Here is a 5,652-nt window from a genome sequence, read left to right on the forward strand (position 1 = left end):
TGTTTATTGAGTTATGCTCCTATTACAAATTTATAAATATTTTAAATATTTTAATTATATGTAAGAGGGGAGAAATGTTCAAAATTAGAACCTAGACGATATTAGTTTGGTGTTTCACGTTACTTTTTTTAGTTCAATAAAAGTGGATAGACTCAAATAACATCTCTTAGTCATTAATTAACATATATGTTAGGTCAATTAAATTATGTTCGATTTGATTTTATTTATTATTTTAATTGTCATTTATGTTCACTACAAGAAAGTTTCCTTGACTTTTCTATTTGTTAGAGGTGATCTTGGACCGAAGGGTATAACCGACATAAAATATGAATAGAAGCAACAAAGTTGAGGAAATAGTGAAGTTTGGACCAAGAATAGCATTCTAGGCCCAAAATGGGTCAAGGGCAAAGGGTTAGCTTGGGTCAAAGCCCAAATTAGCATGCTCATATGCTCCATACCAGAGCATCGACCTAGGACCAAAATGGGCATAGGGGGAGATGCTCGACCAAGTCGAGGTTGGCCCTAATTAAACATGCACTACTACAAATTTGGCCTTTCTTGACGCACAAAATTTTTATTTTCTTGATAGTCATGGAAAAAAACCATCAAAAAAATATATTAATTTCTTGAAATTATTTTTTGTGTTTAACTTGACGTACATACACGTTAAGAAAATATATTTCTTGATATAAAAAACATAAGTTTCGACAAAATGATGAATTCTCGATTTTTGGGTTCGTTGATGGTAAAAGAGAAAAAGCACTTTCTTAACGGATAATTGCCATAAAAAAAGAAGTATTATTTGACAGATACAGACCATCAACGATTCTATCCGCAAAAATAAATATTTAATTCGTGCACGATTTGTATTTTTGGCGCACGGATATTGTCAAACGAAAATGACCTCGTTTCCATTTAGATTTTTCTTGATGGGCAATCCCCATCAAGAAAAATGGTTTCATCAAGGAAAAGTCCAAAAAGTGTTTCGTTTTTATCTTAGTTAAACCACGTCGTTTTGAGCCCTCTTCCTTCCTAAAAATTATTTATTAAGCCGTGAACCACATCCTGCTGCTCCGCGCGACCTACCACCGTGAAGATCGCTGCTGACGCCGCCGCCCAAGTGACCGTCGGCTGCTGCCCAAAATCGAATCTGATCTGCCACCGTGACTTAGAACATAGACGCCGTGACCTGTTAATGTTGGCCGTGGCTGCGCTCAGCAAGGTATTCATCCATTCTCTTCAATTTGCCCTAACCGTTCACTGTTTGTTTCGATGGTTTTTGTTATCAATTGGTACTGTTTTTTTGGAATTTTCGAATTAGGTCATCTAGCTCTCTGAATCAAAAGTTTGATGGTCATTCTTCGAATTGTGATTCGGTTATAATAATTAATTAATTGGTTTACTTTAGGATTGGTGAAATGGAAACAGATGCAGTTGGATTTTGGTTTTAACATCGATTAAGATATTAAAACTTGTGGGGATCTTGATTTTGAATTTTTGATCTATTACAGTGAAATTTGGCATTTAAATGTGTATCACCAATAGTAGTTGATTTTGTACAAGGGAATTGACTTTCTTCCCTCCTCCAGCCATGGCCGTCCAGTATTATATTTCGATCTCCTCGATTGCTTTCAATCGTATGCTGCATTTTGGTTTTATCTCTAACTCTCGTTTTCTGTTCGATCAGCAAGAACAACTAGATTTCGAATGGAAAGCAGGGTGGCAAGAAGAATGCGTGAGCATATTAATTTGCTAGGGGCCTTTTGCATGCGATAAAAGAGTAGAGTTGAGTCATATTATTTGTATTTAGGGTAAAGTTAAGTTGAGTTGAGTATCTTTGCCATTTTTGTAAATGAAATTGATTTTGTCTTTTGTTTTTTTATTATGATTGATTTTAATTTTCAACTATATACGTATTTTCCTAACTTTTCTGAGATAAAAACAAAAAAAAAACTTCGAATTTTTTTCCATTCTCAAAACATAACAAATTCTTTATAAAGTATTTATATACCAAACACAAAATTTTGAACTTAATTTTTTAAACACTCAAATAGAAGTGATTATTCCATTCAAAAACTCAAATTAATCATTAATTACTTGTAAAAGTTAAAAAGAATTGAAAGGATTAGTGTCATCAAATGAAATTATTGGCATTGTTTTAGATAGTAGGGGTGATACATAAATGTTAATCTTAAAAAAATCAAAATCTTACGATTTAAATTACAAAACCAACTATTAGATATTATTTTTTTAACAATTTGTGAAATATGGATTTATCTTTTTCTAAAATTTGTGAAATGATTTTAGAAATATTGATGTATATTTTTTCTACATCAAGGGATAAACCATAGAAAGAAAATAAAAAAAGAGAAAGAGGAATTGAGAAAGAAAAGGGAAAATAAAACCCATACAAGTCCGACAAAGAAAGAAGAGAGAAAATGAGAAAGATGAACCAGAAGGCGAAAGAAAAGATGAGAGAAGGGGAGTGAATGTGAAAAGATGCATGAGAGAGAGAAATGACAAAGTAATTGAGGGAGTTGGGAGAGTAATGAAAACACGTGGGAAAATGGGAGAGAGTGAGAGTGATAAAATGGTGGATAATTAAACCCACCATTTTATGTTTATCAGTGGTCGTCGAAGTTGGGCACACGAAGGTGGTAGTCGGAGTATGTCGCCAAAGTTGCTTGTGCGAAGGTAGTCATTGGAGTTAGTCGCTAAAGGTTTCGTCAGAGGTGGTTAGAAGAGCCCAAAGTTCTTCGTCGAAGTTACTGGTGCGAATGTGGAAATCGGAGTTGTTTTTGTTCCAAGGTGGTTATCGGAATTGGTTGCCGAAGTGTTGTCGAAGGTAGTTGTCGGAGCTCGGAGTTGGTCGTCAGAGTTGGCCGTACAAAGATGGTCATCGGAGTATGCCGCTAGAGTGTGATAGCGGTAATCGCCAACGGAGATCGATGGATGGAACCATTAAAAACATTAGAGAGAGAGAATTGGGGGAGAGTTGGGATGAGTTGGTAAAATAACTAACTCAACCCAACTCTCCTTGGACTGTGAAACACCCCTTAATTTCTCAGATGTTGGTTTTAGTTTTGGAGTACATTTATATATCTATTATTTGTTGATCATTAAGCACTGATCCATTTGCCAAGAAGGGTTGGTATGATTTCAAGGCTCCTTCAGTTTTCACGGATAAGAACGTTGTTAGACTCTTTTTTCGCAAACCCAGGGTACCAAGATAAATCGTCCTTCTTCTAATTGCTTTTACTTTTGCATTTTTATCTGGAAAATGGGAGTGTAGAGTGAGTGAAATGATTGTATAATCTTAGAGGGATTGTTGAACTTGACCAATGTATGAGTTCCATGTTTATGAGTTTTTTCCCTTTATATCCATGTTAATAAATTATGCAATGCAATCTCTATTTTCTTTTGTAACTAAGTCTAAATCTGATGGGCTTCTAGTATTATGGAGGTTGTGATTTTTCTAATTTCTTCTATTTATAGTTTTGTATTGATGTTTTTCCGAGACTAGAATATCTGGTATATAGGAACCAAATATTAGATTTTATACGTTGTTTTTATGTGTAAACTTTGTATCTTGTTTCAGTGTTTTCTAAAGAAGGGTGGGTATTATTTAACTTTTTTTTTTTTCAGCTCTTCGGGATATAGGAATAACGTACAATTTATGGGTTGTACCAATTTCTTTCTCGTTTACATATTTTGCTAATTTAATTTTTTGACGTGACCTTGATGCTTATTGCTAAATTAATTATAGGACTACCTTAACTTTTATTATCTTATCATTAAACCTTAAAAAAGCAAATCCGTGGCGAAATTTTGCTTGTTTTATGTTGATGGTTTTTCTCTGAACTAAAAAACAAAAATATGGGATTCATATGGATTTTTAGATTTCTTGGTTAAAATCATTATGCATGATTATGTTTCCCTCGTAATCTTGAAGATAGAGAATTAAAATCAAATGGTTTCATCATTATTTTAATAATTTAGTTTAGTTTTAGTTAAATTTAAATTAAGTTAGCACTCATTTATTTAAATATTTCTAATCTTAAAAGTTTTTTTGGTTTGCTCTTAAATGTTTATACGAATCTGATCCAAGTATGACGGAGGAATATGCATTTATCCATCCTACACAAATTTCAAGTGGTTCAGACACTGATGAACAAAGATCTCGATTCCTGATGATAGATTGTTGTTGATGAAGAATAAATTTTTGATATGTCCGTATAATTTCGGGTAAGTTTAGAAAACAAGTATTTTGTTTATATAGTTTTTGGATTGTAAATATTTTTATTTAACTTTATTGAAATGTCTTTTATATAGATTTCATTCGATAGTATTTGTTATTTGCTTTTGAATTAATATGGTGTACTCAATTGACTCTTTGGGATATGGTGTACGAGAGGGGGTGAATGGTTAATACGTAAGTATTTAATAGTTCTTTCACGTTGTGTATATAATGTAAACATTTTGATATCTTGCGTATTTGTTTTTTAGGGCCATAATATTGTTTTATGCTTGAACAAATTTGAGACCTCGGTCTCTTACTTGGGTCCCTATTAAGGTAAACATTTCAATTTTGATTGAATGATAATATACGTTTGATTAAAATATTTGTTTTTTTATAATGTGAGTTAAAAGAGCACATATAATGTGCTCAACAACCAGATAGTACGGAGTGTGGGTACTATATTATAAAGTTCATGTGCGACATAGTAAACACAGGAGCAAAATAATTATAGACATGGTATGCATTTTCTTAGACTATCTTCTTTAACTATAATATTTACACTTAGTATAATTTTGTTAATAAATTAATTTACTTGTTTGTTTGCAGTTGAGAAGACTGACAACTTATAGTAAATTGGAATTAGATGCAGTGAGAGTTGAGTATTGTGACTTTATAGGACGCTACATTTGATGGACTTTTGTTATACGATGTATCAATAGTTTAGTATGTATGGGTTTAGGATATGAGATATGATGTCAATTTTAGTAGAGTTAGGTATCATATGATCAGATTTTTAGATACTGATTGTTTGTAGAATTAACATTGTTTTACTGGTTGATTAATGAAAATTATTCGGTTGATTTGTTGGATAGTAAGTTTATTGAATATGTTACTTGTTTCAATAAGATGGTATGATAATATGAATTTAGATATGTGTTATTGAAAATTAGGAGTTGTGTATGATGGATTGCAAGATATTTGTGTAGTTGTTAGTGTTGAAGGAATTATGTAGTAGGGGTGTTCAAAAAACCTGATGACCCAAAAAATCGATCAATTCAACCCAATCCGTGCAGTCTGGGTTGGGTTATCAACTCATTTGGATTGGGTTGAGTTCAAATAAATAAAAATTTTGTGGGTTGGGTTGATTCATGAGTTTACCTAAAATAATCAAAACCAACCCAAACTTATTATTAACTTTAAAATGTATATATATATATTTTTTTAATTAGGTTACAATTATATATACGTATATTTATTTAAGTTTTTTCAAGGGTAAGTTCTTTTTGAAAACTGTTCTAATTAATGAAAGGGAAATGAGAAAAATGGGAAGTGTGTGAATTTCATTCTAGAAAACTTCATATAAATACATATCTTAAGTCTAAGAATAGATTCCACAATGTTAGCAACTAATC

The 5,652-nt window shown here is 32.1% G+C and overlaps 1 long non-coding RNA gene across 1 annotated transcript; it reads left to right on the top strand.

The window, feature by feature from the left end:
- The first annotated feature begins 873 nt into the window (after positions 1-873).
- LOC120084185 (uncharacterized) lies at positions 874-5,115 on the top strand. The gene is made up of 4 exons (XR_016524140.1): positions 874-1,222; positions 4,109-4,245; positions 4,507-4,756; positions 4,847-5,115. It is a non-coding gene; the product is annotated as an uncharacterized LOC120084185 (long non-coding RNA).
- Positions 5,116-5,652: the final 537 nt, after the last annotated feature.

Source organism: Benincasa hispida, chromosome 1, assembly GCF_027475165.1.
Source record: "Benincasa hispida cultivar pf3 chromosome 1, pf3_genome.v1.1, whole genome shotgun sequence".
Lineage (NCBI taxonomy): Eukaryota > Viridiplantae > Streptophyta > Magnoliopsida > Cucurbitales > Cucurbitaceae > Benincasa > Benincasa hispida.